This window comes from Lissotriton helveticus, chromosome 11 (assembly GCF_964261635.1).
Source record: "Lissotriton helveticus chromosome 11, aLisHel1.1, whole genome shotgun sequence".
Classification (NCBI taxonomy): domain Eukaryota; kingdom Metazoa; phylum Chordata; class Amphibia; order Caudata; family Salamandridae; genus Lissotriton; species Lissotriton helveticus.
Genome location: NC_136072.1, coordinates 491,645,296 through 491,666,340, shown reverse-complemented (window position 1 = coordinate 491,666,340; position 21,045 = coordinate 491,645,296). Strand labels below are relative to the sequence as shown.

General features: G+C 43.1%; 1 protein-coding gene across 6 annotated transcripts in view; it reads left to right on the top strand.

Moving 5' to 3' along the window:
• Positions 1 to 21,045, top strand: part of PIK3CB (phosphatidylinositol-4,5-bisphosphate 3-kinase catalytic subunit beta) — a 999,444-nt gene that overhangs the window by 168,294 nt on the left and 810,105 nt on the right. Inside the window, exon 1 of one of the 6 annotated variants that reach the window (XM_078666112.1) lies at positions 9,162 to 9,215. The exons of the other annotated variants lie outside the window; for them this stretch is intronic. The gene's annotated coding sequence lies outside the window, so the exon portion shown is untranslated. Of the gene's footprint in view, positions 1 to 9,161; positions 9,216 to 21,045 lie in introns of those variants that run through there. 6 annotated transcript variants of the gene reach the window in all.

Genomic DNA, 21,045 nt, shown 5'->3' with positions numbered 1-21,045 from the left:
CCTCTGCTAAAGGATGCTTCCGTCAGTCTAGGGCAACTCCCTTGGACCAACCAGAACCAACGACCTAACGTCGTCAGCTGCACCCAAAAGTCTTTCATCAACCGCGACCCTAGCAGCGGAACCCGGATGGCGGTTCGAAAAAAACAAAATAAGCAAGTTACCTAGATGGGAGATCTGCACTTTTTAAAAAAAAAATAGGATTTGGGGAAAAGACACATTTTATTAGTTCATGGGGTTTTCTCTCGAATCACAAAAGGAATCACTTTTAATTAGTCTGTTTTTCTTGGTCGTAAATTGTAGCGTCTTTTCCCGGGTACTGTCTGGTCCAGAAATAGTAGTTCAGGTTCCACAGAGTTCAATTGTTCTGGTGGTGGCACAGTTTCTCGAAAAATGTTCTCGCTTTCACAGTCGGGGTTAGTTTCTTTTACACGTTCATCAGTTGTGCGCGCTGAGTCAGTGCCTCCTTTCTGGAGCCATTGGTCATGTGGCAGAGGGAAGGGTATCTTCTTACAATGGATCCCGTGGACCCAATTGGCCTTCCCCTCCACCCTTGTAGACAGGAGGACGAGGTGAGGCCCGGTCCATCTGGGCTGGTCGTTTCTTGTTCTTTGAAAGTTGCGGACTAGGACCCATGAACCGGGTTCAATGGAGTGACCCGGAGTCTCAGTGACCGGAGGCAAGGTGTTGTGGACCTGTTGATATAAAACACGCAATTTAGCCGTCAATTCATACAAGTAATCAAGCAAAATAGGGTGTTGCAGCTCGCTGAATTTCGTGGGCCTAGGCACTCCCCATATGTTGGCTGGCCGACCAAAGATGATTTCATAGGGGCTCAGTTTCACTCGCGAATGCACAGTCATTCTGGTGGATAGGAGTGCTAAGGGTAGAGCGTCAGGCCATTTAAGACCTGTGCTCGCTTGGATTTTGGCCAATTTAAGTTTAAGCGTGCTATTGTAACATTCTACTAATCCAGCTGATTGGGGGTGATTTGCAGCGTGGAACTTCTGCCTAATGCCTAGCCCTTCACACACTCTTCATCACACGACCCACAAATTCACTTCCGTTGTCAGACCAGACCATTCTAGGCATTCCAAACCTGGGGAAGAACTCTTTCACAAGGGCTTTTGCTGTGGACAAGGCAGTATTGTCTTTTAGGGGATAGGCTTCTACCCATCTTGAGAAGGCACAAACAACCACGAGCACGTATTTTAAGTTGTTGCACCTCTCCATGTGTATGAAATCTAGCTGCAAAACCTCGAACGGATACGTAGGAGGTGCAAAATGACCAGCTGGAGTTGGGGTTCCCCTACCAGGATTGTGCTTCAGACATACCATGCAATTCTTGACAACATTCTCTGCACACTTGGGAATCCCCGAATTCTTCCACACTGGGGCCAACAACTCGCAAATCCCTTTCACGCTGATATGGGCCATTCCATGAGCCATTGTAACCATTGCAAGCACATATGCATCGGGTAACAACCATCTCTGATGCTCTGTCAATTCAATCCAACAACCATTTGCATCCATTCTTCCTGTACTCTCTCTCCACGTGCTTAACTCTTTCTCCGTGGCCTCAGCTTGGATGGACTTCACGCTCTCTATCGTGTCCTCACATATTCCAACATCACCAGTCCATCTTTCTGGGCTCGCAACATACATTCGGCTCATCACATTCTTTGCAGTTTCCTTAGCGGTTTCATCAGCAAATGCATTTCCACGACCAACATCATCAGTCACTTTCTTGTGAGCACTACATTTCACGATCGCTATTTGCAGGGGCAACGTCAGTGATTCAAGAAGATCATTCACCAACTGACCATGCTGAATCTTAGTTCCATGCAAAGTCAGGAACCCACGTTCTCTCCACAATCGTCCAAAACTGTGCGCCACGCCAAACGCATATTGACTGTCGGTATAGACAGTCACTTTCATTCCTTTAGACAACACACATGCTCTCGTAAGTGCTACGAGTTCTGCGGCTTGAGCTGAACCATGTGGTATTCGCGCAGTTTCAACGACTGTGTGCAAAGTTGTGACAGCATATGCTGTAGTCACGTTCCCATTTGGGAGCTTAAAGCATGAACCATCTACCCATAATGTACCATCACATTCAGCAAGAGGAGTGTCGAACAAATCAACTCTCCCTTTCGTCTCTTCCTCTGTTCTAAGAAAACAATCGTGCTGTTCTGAAGCATCTGACTCCTCTGCAATTGGTAACAATGTGGCTAGGTTCAAGGTACTGCACCTTTTTATGTGCACATGGCTCGCTAGCAGCGTCAATTCGTAACTGGACAGTCGAGCACTAGTTAAGTGCTGTGTCTTGGTCCTATTTAACAATGTGTCTACTGCATGCGGGACCATCCCGATTAGTGTATTATTCATTACTAGACCAGCAGACTGTCGAATGGAAACAGCTGCTGCTGCTGTGGCCCTTAAACAACTTGGCAATGCTCGTGCTACCGGATCCAAAGTTGACGAAAAATAGGCGCATGGCCGCTGTCTATCTCCGAATAACTGAGTCAGCACAGACAATGCACAGCCTTCCTTCTCGTGGACATACAATGTGAAAGGCTTACTGTAGTTGGGGGTACCTAACACAGGAGCCGAACATAATGCTGTGCGTAAGTCGAGAAAACTTTTCTGACAATCTTCAGACCAAGGAATGGGATTGGGTGTATTTTTACACGTTAATGCCACCAAGGGTTTGGCCAATAACGAAGAATTTGGAATCCACTGTCTACAGTACGATGTAATGCCCAAGAAAGCACGTACTTCTCTCTGTGTTCTTGGCACACTCAATTTTGCTATTGCCTGAATTCTTTCTGGGGTCAGTTTCCTTCCCTCCTTCGATAAGAGGTGACCTAAGTAGGTCACTTCTTGTCGGCAATATTGGAGCTTGGAAAGTGACACCTTGTGATGCAGATCACACAGATGACGCAATAATGTCAATGTGGCCTTTCTACAAATTTTTTCAGTGTCTGCAGCAACGAGCAAATCGTCCACATACTGTACAAGAGTAGCACCTTTTGGTAAAACAATCGTGTCAAGTTGTGTTTTCAGAGCTTGACTGTATATTGAGGGGCTTTCACAGTAGCCTTGAGGAGCGCGTTTAAAGCGGAAGCTTTGACCTCCTAAACTAAAGGAAAAAATATCCCTGCTCTCCTCAGCAATTGGGATGCTGAAGAAAGCATTCTTTAGGTCAATCACTGAAAACCATGAAGCAGAAGCTGGAATCATAGTTAATAATGTGGTAATGTCGGGGATAACTGGGAATTGTGGCACAACTATCTTATTTACTTCTCTAAGATCAATCACGAATCTATACACAGGTGGCTGAGAAGGGTCAGTTCGTTTTAAAACAGGCAGAACAGGACTATTGCAAACATTGCCTCGTGTTTCTTCAATCACATCCTTTTCAATCAACTCGTAAACAATCGCTAGCAAAGCTTTTTCACCCTCATTAGATATTCTGTATTGGGGAATTCGTGGCATTTTGACATTCGACTTCAATGTTACAACATATGGTGGAATTTCTAAAAGACCTACATCATTAGGACCAGTAGCCCAAAGAATATCTGGGAGAAGTGCCAATTCTGCTGGAAGTGCATCTCTCGACAAATACATAGGAGAAACCACTTTCTTGCCTAAAGTGAGTTGTACTCCTGAAGGAGAACAATACAAAGTCGCATACAATCTCTTTAACAAATCCAATCCTAGCAGATTCTCACCACAACCTGTCGTCAGAATAAGGGGTGCTTCGAATTCACAAGGACCAACAGAAAGAGATAAAGGGTCAGAAATCGGATTTCTAACTGGGGCGCCAGAAAAACCTACAGAAACGTTAATTTCGCCAGACAAAGGTGCGCCAGGGAGTTTGGAGTGCATAATAGAACTCTTTGTAGCACCAGTATCCAACAGAAAAGGTTCTGACACACCTGATGTAATCACCTCAACGTAAGGTCCACTCTGATCTACTGGAACTGAAACAACTCCCTCTCTTCGTCTATGGCTGTCCTAGCAATCATTATTCTCCCACTGCTCATTTTCTGTGTAATACTCATCAACATAGTATTGAGCGGTCCTGTCAGATACGTTATTCTGCTGATCAAACCTGTTCATAGAGTTTTGTGGCGGAAGGGGACGTGTGTCCTGTTGGGCGTTTCCACGCCCTCTAGCTCTAGGCGCTTGCTGACTGCCACGACCTCTAACGCGAGGAACTCCATTCGTACGTTGTGGCAGGGCAGGACAATTATATTTGTAGTGACCCTCTTGTTTGCAATATAAACACTGGTTGGGGCCTACACGGGGTTGAGCATACTCAAATCTTTGCAAGTTTCTCTGATATTGTTGAGGCTGCTGAAAAGTATTCTGATAGTGATTCTGGCCATTATTATGTTGATCACCACCACCACGTGGCGGATAGGCTTGCTGTAGCAAAACCTTCGTTTTGAGTTCTCTAGCTTTCTTTTCTAATTTATCTTTCTCATCTTTGTCTCTATTCTCGTAGTATTGTGCAGTAGCTAATATCTGCGCTGAAGATGAGACTGCCCAAGAACTTTCTGAATCTTTTAATTTCCTACACAATTCTGGAAGCAGATTGTGCACGAATTTATCGACAAACAATCTCTGACCACCTTCCGTGGTCATATCTTGACCGCTATGGTCAATGAATGTTTCTTCAAATCTGGTGAAGAAATCTGAAACAGTTTCTTTTTCTTTTGCTTGCATGCAGACAACTTATCCCAATTTACGCGTATTGCAGGCATTATCGTTTTCATGTAATCTACTATTCTACCAGGTAGTTCTGCTATCAGAGGCTCAGGCTTGGCACCACCAACTTGTCGGGCATCTGCAGCAGTAATATTAGCCCACGTGTCACCTAATTCCTGGTCATGATCTAAATGACGAATTTTACCCCATAAAGGCTGTGGAACAACATTCCCAAATAACATATCGATATCGGCTAAATTCATTATACATGACCCAGCAGTTTGTGACAATTCTTTATAGTACCCTGCAGGATTTTTACGCGGATCTGGTAATGTTTGTTTGAGTGCTAAAACTTCAGCTCGCTTCCATGGGACATGTACCCTTACACGCTGAAAGTGTGGCAGGACAGGTGGGACAGCAGTCGCGTCACCCTCTCCACTGTGGGGGAACTTCTCTCATAGGGTATTGTCGTGCCTTTTTCCTACTGGATGTATTACATTCAGATGGTGACCCAGAACTGTTTCCCTTACTCCGATATGATAACATTTCAACTGCCTTTTCCACATCTGGACCTACAATCATACCCTCTCCAAACTTAAACCGTACACGACACATTTCTTGTGGGATGCATTCTTGATCATTGTCTTCCAAATCCTCGCCAAGAAAGACACACATCTGTTCGAAAACATATCTCTGTGTCGCTGCTTCCCATTGATGGAAGACTTCCATGACAGACTGTACATCATATTTTGCAGTGTCCATGACCCATTTCCGAGCTAAACTATTCAGGGAATCTCTCTCTTGATAATCAGGCAGTTGACTTCGCAACTGTCTTCTTCCTATGTTAGGGGTCGTAGCAGGCGACCCGAAAAGAGGTAAAAGAAGATTAGTAACAGTGCTGGCCATTTTCTGCCGAATGGAAGGTGAAACTGAAGGACAAACAGATGGAAAAACGGGGTGAGATAAGGCGGGGGTAGAGATGGCAGAAGAGGTATCAGGGAAAATAGATGTGGTACTAGGCAGAATCGTAGAGGGAGCATTAGGAGATGTAAAAAGTACAGTAGGCAAAATCGTAGAAAACACAGGTGAAACAGAAGTGGTCGGTGGGCCTGGAGGAGGCTGCACCGAAGAAGTAGGAGCCAGCTGAAGAACAGCTGGTGGGTGCTGTGGAAGAGCAGGAGGCGCAGCTTGTGCAACTAAAGGTTGCGGGGGTGCTGTGGCATTCTGCGCATAGGGGGGTGGTGAAGTTAATAATTGCGACATTAATGGGTCTTTTTCACGCTCTTTTGCTGCCTCTTGCTGAAGAGACGGCAAAACTGGATAACACTTATCTATTGCCATTTTACGTTGCCTGTGCAACTGCTCATTTATCTGCTCTTCTTCATTATCTTTAAACTGCACGGCTGCTTGCATTACCGAAAGTCCCCCTTCTCTCTTATTTTTCTTAGCTAATTTAATTTCTTTTTGTTTGGCTTCTTTGCGCCATAAGCGGAAAGAGTCAAACATCGCCGGCCGGGCTTTCTTTTTAAAGAGTTTCACTTCAAGGTTGTCTAAGATTTCAGAATCAAAGCTACCATATCGGGGCCATTTTAAAACACCATCTTTCCTAGTGTATTTAATCCATACTTCGTTGTAAACGATGGGGCCTACCCCATGTTTAACATATAGCTCGTAAGTCGGAGTTCCAACTGGAGGAACCGGACTTGAGTCCTCCAATCGGGAGTTCCTATTATTACTACCAAGACAAAACAAATTCCCAAGTCTAAGACTAGGCATCCTCGCTCTCTAGTCTAGTTCCAAAACTTCACAGGATTTATCGATTACGATATTTCTCGTGAATACACGAGTCCTTTGGTTATGGTGCTTGCAAGTACCAATACAAAACCTTTTGTATCCCAAAGATACCACAAAGTAAGTCCAACTAAGGACTGGGAGACGCTCCACTTATACTTAACTGAAAATATCGATGGCGTCACCAGAAGACTCGTCTCAGTGTTTAGCTCTACCGAAAATTTCAAGGGTCCAACATCAGGGCGATAGCCAGGGCAGCAGTCCTTGTAGCCGTCGGGAAGCGGGGAACCTGGCAGCAAAGACCTTCGGACCACGTCGACATGCAGGGGTCGATGAGGTGGTGGGCCCTCCTCCGGAATTTCCACACGAAGCTCCTCACGATCTTCAGGCTGACTGGTACCACTGGAATCGCCCCAAACGTTGGGCGCCAACTGAGGTACTGGGTTTTTAAGAACCGGCACAGAACCGGTAACCCAGCGGTGTCAGGGAATCAACACCCAGAGACCTCGGGTTCTCCTGAGTCAGACCTACAGAAACTCAGAGTCTTCGAGGTGAAGTCAAAGATTAGTTTATTGGCTGCAACCAAGGTAACAGGGTCCTAGAAGTACAATACGGGTATATTCTCAGGAGACTGTACACCTTCACGAAGTCAGGCTTCTCTCTTTATACATGATTTTCAGCCTTGGGCAAAACATTCTTTGAATTTGTGGTATTTCATTTATAGTTACTGGTTACAAAAGAAAAGCAGAGTCATGGTGACATGTACATATTTCACGTCGTGCTGCCCATAACAAATCATCCGGCAAGGCGCAACATTTCATCAGATATCGCTGGACCCCCAATAAAAACGGTCACCTCCCCATCATAAAGCAAGTAAAGAAAAGGAGTGGAGAAAAGATGTGAGCGAGATATGGCAGGTGTGCGCGCTGAAATGGTTTTATGGCTGGTTGAGCCTAGATGCTATCTTGCTCGGCCACTGGGAGGGAACTGACCTAACGAGTTCGGCCTGGGGCAATGGTTCTAACTTGTACTGAGGTCAGGGAGAAGTCGATTAAGGAGTATGTGTCCTTGTGGAATCAAATTCAACTGGATTAAGGCCTATGTAAAGGGCAACATGTAAATGGGAGCTAAGGGTTTAGAATATAAATGACGATTTCGAGGTGAAATCGTCACTCGAATACGCCGAAAATACATGTACATGATGTACTCGTCATTCTCGGTCTTTTGATACCATATTCGTCCTATTTCGACGAAGTTTTTATTCTCGAGTCCAGTGCTATTATATGAATCCAGATTTTCAGAACCACAACCTGCCAGGTAAGTCTAGATTTTCCAAAGATCTTTTTAACAGCTCATTAAAGATAGAAGGACTTTCTGTATACCCTTGAGGAATTCTACACCATGCGAGGGTCCTACTCTGGAATCTGAAAGCGAAAATTTCTTGACTTTCAGGATGTAATGGTACAGTAAAGAACGCATTGCAAAGATCAATAACAGTATACCATTCTGCATCATGTGGAATCTGGTACAAAATAACTGCAGGATTTGGAACCACAGGACAACATGGTACAACAATCTGATTAATTTTTCTCAAATCCTGAACAATCCTATATGTTCCATTTGATTTCTTGATTCCCATAATCGGTGAATTACAAGGACTGCTCTCAATTTCTTTTAAAACTCCTTGTTTAATGAATTTTTCAATCACAGGAATAACTCCTTCAATTGTCTCTGCTTTCATTTTATACTGAGGAATATTTGGAAATTCTATTCCCTGCTTTAAAGTAATTTTGACTGGATCGACATGTTTCATCAGACCCATCTCATTTCCAGTCAAATCCCAAATTTCAGCTTTTACTGTTTCTTTGAGCTCTTCTGGTAAATTATCTTTTTCAAATGTAGGAAACAATTTAGTTTCTTCTGTTTCTACCAACATCATAGTCATTCGATACAAACCATCTTCCTCCATTGTTTGTAGTTCAACTCCCTCAGGAGAACAATATATTCTGCAATTCATTTTGCACAATATATCCCTCCCCAGCAAATTCACCGGACTGCTGTTACAAACCACAAATCTGTGTCTTTAAAATTTCCGATTTCAACTGGTACTGGATCAGTTAGATCCGTTCTGATCTGTTGATTACTTACTCCAACTACTTGAATGGTTTCCCCAGAGAGAGGTAGGTTTTCAATTTCCACTGATCTAACAGTAGAACGGGTAGCACCAGTGTCCACTAAGAAAGTGATGTCTACATCATTAACTTTCCCATTTACAAATGGACCAGACTGGTCAACCTCAAGAGTGGCTCCAATAACACACTCTTCCCCCTCTCTCGGGCACCGTCAGAAATAATCATCAGAATCACTTTCTTGTTGCTCAGTTAACAAAAATTGTCCTGAAGCATTCTGCACAATTTGCCTTTGGGTTCTTATTACCTGATCATCTCCTTGAAATCCCACACTTGGATTATATTTTTGACTTCCCCCACAATTAGGAAAAGGAGGTTGCGGTATTTGATTTTGCTGATGATTCAATTGGTTTTGCAGCTGTCGCTGAAGACTCAAACCATTTAAATTCTGTTGCAACTGTAGCTGTCGCTGCAGATCAACATCACTCTGCATCTGCGGATTTAACAATGGACTTTTTAAATTTCTAGGTGGTTTCTTACACTCGTCTCTCCAATGTCCAATTTCTCCACAATTGAAACAAGGTAATTTCTGTTTTAATTCTTCAACTTTAGGATTAAATTTTCTGTTAATATTAAATTTAAATTTTCCTTGACCTTTATTTGAATTTTGTGTTTGAATAAAATTAGTATTTTTATTTCCAAGACTAGCAATCTGTTGCTCAGCCACTTATACTTGAGCCCACATCGCTTTCTCCTTAAGCTTTTTCTGCTTCACTTCTAACTCATCACTGCAGTATTTAGCTTTTCTTAAAATGTCATCAACTGAAAGTGATTGCCAACCAACAATATTATTTCTGATCATTTCTCCAACCTCTGGTCTAAGACCATAAACAAATCTATAGATAAAATGACTCGTATCCTTTTCATCTAATTTCTCATAACCACTATATTGTTTAAAAACTAACAGTAACCTCTCATAAAAGGAATGTACTGATTCTTTCGGTTCTTGATTAGTTCTATCTATTTTAACCCAGTCAACCTCTTTTGGCGGAATTTTTTGTTTTAACCAGTAAATCACTTTTTCATAAAAATCCATTACTATCGGAGCTGGAGCACCTGTTTCTTTAATCCGTTCAGGTTCCTCTTTTGGCCAACTTATAGAAATTTTACATTCTGTCCAAAGATCTGATGGGACAACAATGTCAAAGAATCCATCCAGATCAATCCACAGAACCTTTGAAACTTTTATAAACCTGTCTACCTGACGGTACCACTCAACAGGTTTTTCTCTTAATCTGAGCCGGTGATGTTTAGACTCGTCTGGCCCCCTACACCTACTGCTCCTGTATGTTGAATGGGATCTTGCGCTTAGGGCACTTCTCTCTGGCTTATTTTATGCTTCTTCCCTGCTTAGTGTGCAGTTTTTTTTTATCTTTAGTCATGACCAGTTCCTTCTGTGTAAGCTGTTGTGTAGGTTAGTGTTTCGATGTGGCTTACCACAATTTAGATGTGGAATTGTGTTATTTCACTGTCTCAATAAAAAACCTGAGTGAATGAGGGTGGGTTCCAGGGTCTGTTGATTGACTGTCCCACTACTCCTGCTTGTTATCTTTTTAGGTCGAGCATTCAAGACCTCTTGTATATACTTTAGTATATACTTCTATGTCTATGTACTTTGTGGGCTCTCGAGATCAGCCCAAGGACTTGTCTGCTTCCGCTTAGGGACTTTATTCTGTTTAACTGCCTCTATTTAACTGTCTTGATAGAAAACGACCAGTTGAGGTCAGTAAAATACCAGAATTGCTTTCTGCTGAGGGACTTTGTTTTTTTAATTTTTCTGACAACTGCCTCTATTTAGCTTTCTTGATAGAAAACGACCAGGAGAGGTCAGTAAAATACCAGAATCACTTTAGCATTCTCCAGATTCCAGATCATAGAAATTGTCTTCCACGAGCACCCGTAGACGACAATATATATTTTTTCAAATCTTGTATTTTCAGTGCTTTGACCACCGAAGGCCCTGATTTTATAATGAAAACAGAGCTTTGGACTATATCATTTCTCGCTGAAAAGCAATATTTCTCTGTGTTCCCACACCTGGCGTGTCACTCAGTTTGGTGCTTACTTTCCCTCCATGTTAAAGAACAGTAGATGTTTCAGCACCCAGCTAATGTGTGGCATAGCTAAATACATAAAAGGTCCCAAAGGCGAGACCAATTGCATTGCAAATGCTTGTTTCCTGATGGTGATTGCACCCTCTTGCCCAACCCTTCCTCTCTTCCATTATGTCTTCTTTCTTGTACTATTTCTTCTATCACCTTGTTACCTACTAATATTTAAGGGCCTTCCTTGTCCTTCTCTCTGCCCTATATCACTGGGACTCTGTCACTTATCCTGTTTCCTAATCATTTGCTTCCTCTATACTCACAGGTCAACAGCTAAGCCTCCACAAGGCTAAGAGTATATCAACCTGAGTGCGATTAACAATGGTCCTTGAGTCACCATTGAGCAAATGCATACTTATGATATATGCTTAAGACAGATGAGGTGCTTAGAAGAAATCTCAGGAACAGATAAATTACTTGAGGAGTTTGGATGCTTGCCATGGAACGTTTGTATGGATTGTAGTGGTGAAATTCTTTGTCTGGCCATTGCTGGAGCTGGCCACATTAAACATAATAATGCCGCTTTAATCCAAAGAAAATTTCTATGGTTGGATGCCATTTAAGCTCTGAATTTGCTTTAATTTAAGCTCTGAATTTGTGTAATTGATTAGGGTCCAGTAATTGACATTGATTTGATTTAGTATTTCAAAAGTATACAAACCTGAATCAAAACTTCATGTGTCCACTGTTATTAGTGAAGTATAGTGTAGATATACTTAGCTGTGTTAAAATAATTATGAAGTATTTTAATTAATTTTAGCAGTTGGTGCAACTTTGTCTTGGTTAACAGTGTTGTAGAATCTAGGATAGATACGGTAGTCGACAAATACAACTACTGATTTCATTTTATTTAATAATTGGTCTATCGGATAGAGACTTCAAGCTGCAGATTCCTTACCTTGCCACGACTTTAAGGCGTACCCAGGCTGTCAAGAGATAAACTCCAGGGTGGCCCGGGAGAGTCCCCTGAAGCTCCTGGTCGTCCGACACCAGACTACTTTGCAGCACTCCTGGTCCCAGTGGCAAAGAAGGCCTTGGCCTCCTTTCAGAGTCTTTCCCACTGGTTATTGTCACGCTCCAATTCCTCATTGAGTAAGCCCCACAAAAAAAGAAATCTAAGACGTCATTGGACATGCTCTGGATAGATGCCACAGATCCCTGCCCAGCTCCCACAGTTCACCCATAGACCATGAGTCTGGGTCTTCTCTGTGAATCCCAGAGTTTCAAGGAGCTGGAAGCCACCCCTCGTTCAGATAATTTCAGGTCCCATTGCAGGGCATCCATCTACCTCCAATTTAGGCGAGCAAGCCCCTTTGGAGTGCCTTCAGGACTCACAGGTTCTGCAGGTGCTGCAACTGGATTTTTGCCAATGGGTTTACTGTATGTGCCAATTGGGCCCATTGGATCCGTCCCTGAATCCTGATTGGCTCCAGTCACGAGTCCATGGTCTTCTCCTTGTAGTCTTCTAATGGGGCCGTTTCTGGCACCGCTGACCCCATAGTTCGACCCAATACAGGGACAGACCGGTGTCATGTGATGTCGACTCCGGCACTGACCAGACCAAGACCATCCAGGCCTGAGGCAGGGTCTCCCAGGCCCTGTGGGGAATACGATTGGGGCAGTTTCCTGTGGTCCAGGGTAGGTGAAAAGCACTTTCAGTTCACTGTGCTCTCTTTTGGCCTTACCAGCAGCCTCCTGGTGGTCACAAAGGTGAAGATGATGATTGCGGCCCATCTGTGGAGGCCAGGGGTTCCAGTCTTCCCCTATCTAGATGACTGGCTCTTGAAAGCAGGCTCACCCTAGGCAGCCATCGCCCACCTCCATACTATGGCAAACCTCTTGCATTCGCTCTGGTTCACTATAAACATGTAGAAGTTTTGCACCTACCCTCTGGAGCGACGAGTCCAAGATATTCGAGCTATAATTCCAATGATTCAGCCTCTATCCTGGATTTCGATGAGACTGACTCTGAGACTGCTGGGGCTCATGGCCTCTGGCATTCTGCTTGTAAAGCTTGTCCACTAGCATATGCAGGCCCTGCAATGGAACCTGAAATTCCACTGGGTACCGCAACCTCAGTTGGGTTAACAGCAGACCCCTCTCCCATTCAGATATCATAGTGGTGACAGTCTCGTCACTCAGAGGTTGTGGCGGCCATCTAAGAGAGGTGGATATCAAAGGACTCTGCTCTCCGGCACAGTGTCTGCTTCACTTGTTGGAGCGGAGAGCGATCTGACTGGCATTGAAAGCCTTCCTACCCTCCATCTAGGGGAGATTGGTTCAGGTGTTCACAGAAAAAAATACTGCCATGTGATATTTTAACAAACCTTGTGAGGAGGGGTTGTGGATGTGGACCCTGTATCAAGAGATTCTGCATCTCTGCACTTTGCTGGAACGTCGGGACATTTTCTCTTTTGTCCAACACCTGTCTGGCTCTCTGAACACCAGGGCGGAAGAACTACGCTGTCGGTGCCTAGCAGGTCACGAATGGTGTCTCCATCGGGAGGTAACGCAAGGCCTCTTCAATGACTGGAGAGAACTTTGTTTAGACCTTTTCACCACGTCTGGGAACACACTTTGTCATCACTTCTGTACATTGGCAGTTCGAAGGCTCTTGCACAGGGATGCATTTTGTCTCGAGTGGGGATCAGAAATCCTGTAAGCCTTCCTACTGATATCACTCCTGCATCAGGTTTGGAAGAAAATCTAGATGTACTGGGCCCAAGTAATCTTTGTGGCTCTACATTGAGCACGGAGAGTATAGTATCCTGAACTCCTGAGCAACATCCCTGCCCCTCCCCTTTGGGGAGTGGCAGGTATCTCCTGTTGCAGTAACAGGGCAGGGTCATGTAACCTAACCCGCTCATGCTTCACCTTCATGGTTGGAGATTGAGCATCTGCAGTTAATAGTTTTTGGTCTTCCCTCTGAAATCTGTGAAGTAATCCTGACAGATAGTATTTCATCAACAAAGGCTGTAAACCGCTGCCGTTGGTACAAGTTTGTGGCTTGGTGTGCTGAAAAGATTGTTTATCTGTTTTCTGCACCTTTGTCTGAGGTACTGTTGTTTGTTTTATCTTTAGGGCGGCAAGGCTTTGCTTTGAGCAGGTAAAGGCTATCCTATGGCCAGTTCTACTTTTACGGTTGCCGGATCAGCCCTCTCTGTACAAGTGATGTGCTGTGACTCGTTTCTTAAAAAGATTCCAAAACGTTTCCACCTTGGCCATTCATTGGGCCCCAATTGGACCTTAACTTATTAACCGTTTCTGATGTGTACACCCTTTGAGCCCATGCATAAGTGTCCATCGTGCCTCTTGATAATCACAACAGTCTTCTTGGTAGCCATTATTTCAGCCAGGAGGGTTAGCAAGCTACAGGTGCTCTCTTTACACTCTCCATATACCAGGTTCTTTCCAAACAAACTGGTTTTCTGTACCTGTGCCTCTTTTCTGCCAAAGGTGATTCCTTTCCATGTCAGCCAAAGCATCATGCTGCTGACCTTCTCAGGTCTGCCTCACCCCTCTAAAGAGGAAGAGACTCCACCAACTGGACTCAAAAATATCTGTCGTTCTACATTAATCGCACCAGACCCCACCAGGTGGTTGAGCAACTCTTTGTTTGGTTCGCTGGTGCAAAATAAATTGAATAATTCATGTGGAAACGTACCATCTCCAGGTGGATTGTGCTGTGCATTGACATCTGTTATGCACTGGCCAAAAGGCAACCCCCTAAAGGCTTGTGAGCTCATTACACCAGAGCCAAGGCTGCGACCACTACTTTAGCTTGTGGAGTCCCTTACCTGGAAATCTGTCAGGCTGCTTCTTGGGCTTCTCAAACACGTTTACAAAACACTACTGACTTGACAGCCAGGTCAGTTCTGATGGGCATTTTGCCCATTCGGTCCTCCATTACTTTTTGGTCTGAACCAGTTTGCAGACCCGGCTGCTTTGGAATTTATTCTAAGGTAAGAAATCTGCAGCTGGAAGTTTTTATCAGATGAACACGTTACTTACCTTCAGTAACACCCTATCTGGTAGAGACTCTAAGGAACTGCAGATTCCTTATCAACCCATTCCACCTCCCTGCTTCTGCAAATGGGTTTCTCCTAACTAGAAGGGTTCTTTAGGTTCTTGGTATCTTCACACTGGTCCGTCCAGCCTTCTGATGTGGCTTGTTGCTTCTGGGGCACAAATGGCACATACAAACCTTGATTTCAGCGCACTGGGGTGGAACCTATATTTGCACCTCGCACATCACTTCGTGCGTGGCCGACGTGGAGCCAATTGATGCCACCTACCAGCATGCAGCGGTACTTTTCAAGATTTCCATATATGTTGCGCTTGGTTAATATTCTAATGTAAGGAATCTACGTCTAGATAGTCTCTAGCAGGTAAGGCATTACCCACGTTAAGTAACTTGTTTGTTAGGATTAAAATGTTAAGATATTCATTTAATAATTAATTTTGTCTTCCAGTCATGTTTCTTATAGTAATAATTTAATTAATCAATATAATAAAGATGTTAAGTGATTACTCTTCAAAAATGTGCATCATTCCTTTTGCCATATTTGATTTTTTTTTTTTTTTTTAATTGAATAAGATAACAAATTACGACAGTTGAACCCGGTACACTGATACTGTTTCGTGTATGATTCTTAGATGTAAAGCTCTTGACTTGTGCTTTGCTTTCCAGTGGCGTGCAGTTATTTTGCTGAAAACAACTTGACCTCAATGCTGCATTATGCATTGGAGTTCCAAAGTTGAAGCAGTATTCTTGTCTAGCCTGATAGCATCCAGACAGTGACTTAACTGGCAGTAACAGTGACTGGCCCAGATATCATCAGACGGCGGAAACCAGGAATGCGACTTACTTTCGTAACCGAGTGCTACATTTAGAACAAAGTGACGAGATTAGAATTCACGTGCCACATAAATCTTAAAATGCATGAATACACAACTTGCAGCTCTGACTGCATTGTGCCCATTCCCCGAGCCCAATGTGTGTTTTTTCAGCGAGCTGCAGGAGTAGTGGGAGCGCTCGGTATATTAGTCATAATGTCTGCGGTTCAAAGTGCAGAAGCTTTCAGGTACAGCCACAGATCGAAGGAGCTGTGCCCTTGACACTTGCCTTCCTTACGTTTTCTTACAGCGAGCTGTTGCTGCTCCCTAAATGTGCCCAGTCTAAGGAAGGTAAAACCAGTGAGAGTGTCACGCATAGGAGTTGTACAAGCATTGTTGGTCTTGATGTATCCGAATGAGTTGGAAAGGTGTTGAAGTAACATGAATGTCTTTTTATCGGAATAAGAGTAAAACTGCTGCTAGTCATGTTTACTGGACAATCTAATCTACACAGTATAAAGATGTCAGATACTCGACATATTGTTTTTTAAAAATCTGACTAATCATACCTGAAGAGATACACCGTAGTATTCGCGGGTCATGCGACGTTAGTATTGGTAAAATACAATTTTCCTACATAGGGGAGGTAGGGTTGGATCAAATGTAATTTTAATATTTAGATAAAATGTGTGCGTCATGGGAAGAAATGGAGTTCTCGTCTGACCTCTTAGGTCTGCGAGTGACAGTGATGGGCGATCACGTTACTAGTTGCTGCACTAGTCTTTCCATGGTCTTCTAAAGCCTCCCATTACCGCTGTTGCTGTGCGGATGACCAGCTCATAGTACTGCAGAGAATTCTTGTCCCAACTTCGAAATTGATTACGGACCATATACCTTGGTTCTCAGCAAGTAATGGAGGATTCACGTGGCCGTTGTAGGGGCGTGCTGGGCATCATTCCAATTTAGAACAAACGGGGGCACAATGTTTTATATTTATTTTACAAAATATTATTCAAAGTGGCTGAATGACTAATGTGAACTTCGGAGAACAATTGATAGTTGTTGTATTATTCCTTAACTTGACAGCGTTCTGTTTCTTGTGCCTTACGGGACACCCTTAAAGCTACAGTTTGACTCGAGAAACAGAAATGGAGGACTATTTGCCCACGATGAGGAGTCTCCCTTGCTAGTTAACCTGACCCCCTAGAATGCGAATGACTTAAGTGTATATCCTATATTTTGAATTATAATGATATCTAGCAGATCATCCATATTTGTAATTATAGTTTCACGTACACCCTAGGGTACCCTAAATTCTGCGATATTCTGAACTTGCTTTGGCAACAGTTTTCATGTGGATACCTGGTGTAAGGAAGGCACAACAATGTTTTAAAGATGTTCTATGGTGAATTGCTATTTGTAAAGAGCCCTGCTGCCATTGTGGCTACTTTCACGGTCTATAAATGGCATAAATAAATTCACTGATTGGTTAAGTTGAACTTTTTATAAATATTAGGAAAAGTAACTTTTCCTGAAAGTCCTTAGGAGGGATTTGCATTAGCCTGCTAGCACCTGGCAAGCGAGTGCCTAACTTTTAGTGAGATGTGAAACCTGCCCCTACAGAAGAAGCAATGGCTTGTGTGGGGAGATGGTCTTGTGTTCCTTTGCATGGAGACCAGTTAGGGTGGACCCAGGAACTCCATTAACTTGTAAAGGGGCCTGCCCTTTTACAAATAAATGTTAGGTGAGTCCTGGAGAATGGAACCCTTTGTCCCCATAGCTACATTGTCTCCAACCCCAGTGGGAGGTGTTTTTCTTCTCCTTGCAGAAAAACCAGTCCGAATGACGCCAGGAACTGTTAACTTGTGAGGGGGCTTGCCTTTCACAAGTGAATTCAAGGTGAGGCATTCTGTTAAAGTCCCTTAAGCCAGGCAGGTTCTAAACTCAGTAGGGGGTGGATGTTTACTCCTAGAACTGATTTTGAGCGACCACAGAGGAGAGGACTGCTCAATTCCCTGACCACACCTCTGAGTGGGCACACAGGCTCTGCACAAGGGTGGTAGAGTTTTTCCATTTTGAATTTTAGGAGTAAGGTGCACTGTGGGATTGTTTACAGAAGGACAAAGGAGAACTGCTGCGGAAGTGGGTAGGGTTGACCATAGAAACTTTTACCCCATTGCTTATCATCCTGCACGAAGTCATCCACTTCAACTAGCGAGTGCCGGTCATAAATATGGCATCCCAAGGCACTCTCCTCCGAACACTTTCTGGACCTGCAGAAGATTAATATTAACAGGACTGGACCGGTTTGTTGTCTTTGACCTGAGAGGATCCCTGAAGGATTGTACTTGCTTACTCTTGTAGCTAGGACAAAGGAGTGTACTTTAGGGGTCAATTTGGTGGAGCCTCCTTTGTGCATACAAAGATGCAACAAGCTGTAAGAGGCCGTTTTCAAGCCCTTTTTGCCACTCTCTATTTAAAGAGAAAGTGCAGGGGCGTCTCTTTGTTGCTACATTTAAAAATCAGTAAAGTAAGACAATTGATTTGATCATGGACATAAACATGACCACATGGCCTTTTCCAATATATGCGCTCATTAAAGATTTCATGCAGACTGAAAGTATACATTGACTTGGCATTAAGTATTTTGTCCTGACACCAAGCATTTACTGTGGGCAGATCTAAAATGGGGCCTCTGTACTAAACCTTTTCCTAGAGCATTTGAGTGTTCATAATACAAAACCTCTTCCTATGCTGTTTGTCATTCTGTTTAAAATGTAAAACCTCTTCCTTTTGCACTAAGATTTCACACTGTAAATCCCCTTCATACGGTTTTTGGCAAGCTGTTCAATGTTAAACCTCTTCCTATAATATTTGTCAGAGTTCTCAATGTGGAACACCTTCCTACTGTATTGGTCACAGGGTTACTCAATGCAAAGCTCCTTTGTATTGCATTTGACATGGGGGTCTGCCTTAGAAAATACTTGTCTGTAGGCCTTAGCAGCGCAATTATTATCCACCCTTAAAGGCCTATTTACTTTAACATATGCTATTCACAATAAATAATTCAGGCCTACTACCTTTGTAACTTTGCTTAATAAACAGATGAGACCTACACTACCCAACATCACATTTCCCAGTGAACCAGTTGAGTGTACAGCTTTGATCAGTGACTTGTTCCCATAACCAACTCAGACCTTCTGTGTCTAGCATAATCTGGGCAATACAGGAACTCTTGTTTCAGTGGAATCACAAAATTTCTAATCAGTCAAATCCAGCAGGGAGGAATAGCCAAACCCCTTCTTGGAGTAGTGCTTTACTTGGCGCTTTTTCTTTCGCTTTCGGATTGATCTATACAGAGGGGTTCTCAAAACCACAGATATGATCTATCATACACTCACAGCTGATCTGAAAAACCCAATTGCAGATAAGTAAGCTGGACACCTAGACTTTGATTGCCTGCTGTTTTATTTCACTCATTGTCACTAAAGATGCCGTAGAACCTCACGGCCATAAACACTAATTAAGTTATTCTGATCAAAATTTGTCACTTCCACAAATAATTATTCCATAATATTCCAGAATATTAAATCTAAAAATAAATGTGCAGTCATTGTAAATAAGTCTGCATCCGTTCTCCACATTTCTCATAGCATAGCACTAAAATACAATTAGTAGTCCAATTGTCAGCACCAAATCTGTGATTACCGAAATGCCAGTCCCTGCTATTCTGCTCTCTCGCTCCCTCTTTCTTTCTCTTGGGCTCTTCCCTTCCAACCACCAAACTCTGAATTGAAAAATTCAAATTACTGCTCCACCTATGTAAGACAGCATTAAATCTGTTTCTGAAGACCAATCCGAATCCCCACCAACTCAAGTTTACCTAAATCTGCTGATCTCTAGCCATGGCCTATTGAAGTGTAGCCAAGAATTTAGACAGCAAAGATGTTGGATTGCTGAATTCCCTCTTTACTCTACTCTAGTTGTTGTTGTTTGTATGATCCTTTAATTGTTCAAATCCTAACTGTGTGATCATTGCCAGGTAGGTACAATTAATGACAACTTCTCTCACTTTGTATAAATAGCCTTAGAGCTCCCAAATGGATCAGTAATGGGCACCTATTTTACTTACATCCTAGCATGAACCTTTAGATTCACTAGGCCTTTAATACCATCAACATGGGGACAGCACAGAGATTTATTTAAAGATCAATTATCTACATCTCCATCAGTCAAGTAAAGACTGCTTCAGCAAATTATAAAGCTGGATGAAGTGGCGGACACTTAAATTAATTCCAAATAAAACTGAAAGCCTGTTAATCCACTCTATATAACAAAACAAGGGCCAATGCTGAGAGTTTCAGTTTGCCAACAAATTATTTACCAAAGTAGCTGTTTTGAATGAAACAAAAACAACCCGCTTACAATATAGCAACATGCGAGATTTATTCTCATTTGTAGAATTTTTTACTTTTTTGTAACACTATTTTTAGTGCATGGAAATACAAAGAATTTTATATACATCCACGAACATAAATCACAATAAAACATTTACAACCTTCAAACACGCTTGGCCATTCAGTCATACAAAACACATTCACGCAATATGACCTAAATGTAAAAGAACAAAAACAATAAGTCCACGTAACGGTAGTAAATCAATGGAAACGATCCTTTCGTGAATTTCAATTCTAAAGTCTGTACAAATCACAATTCTAACAGAGTGTCCACATCTCTTGTAGCAAGTTAAAGGGCCGTTAATAAACCAGTTATAAGCCAGATACGGGACTGGATCGGTCGACGCGTTTCGAACCCCTGTATAGTGGTGGGGTTCTCCTCAGGACCGGAAGGGTTCTTAAGGCAACTGTCGAGTAATCAAACGGTGAAAAGAGTAGATTCCAAACACGAAATTTCAAAAGTATTTCCAAAGGAAGAAGTGCTCGCGGGGGCCGCTAGAGTTGCGACTTCTAACTCGCTGGCATCTTCGAGTCTCCCCAAACACGAGTGAAGGACGGACGCCTTTTCTCCATCGCGGAGGACTAGCCACTCCCAAGTAACAAGGAGAGACTCGAAGATGCCAGCGAGTTAGAAGTCGCAACTCTAGCAGCCCCCGCGAGCACTTCTTCCTTTGGAAATACTTTTGAAATTTCGTGTTTGGAATCTACTCTTTTCACCGTTTGATTACTCGACAGTTGCCTTAAGAACCCTTCCGGTCTTGAGGAGAACCCCACCACTACACAGGGGTTCGAAACGCGTCGACCGATCCAGTCCCGTATCTGGCTTATAACTGGTTTGTTAACGGCCCTTTAACTTGCTACAAGAGATGTGGACACTCTGTTAGAATTGTGATTTGTACAGACTTTAGAATTGAAAATCACGAAAGGATCGTTTCCATTGATTTACTACCGTTA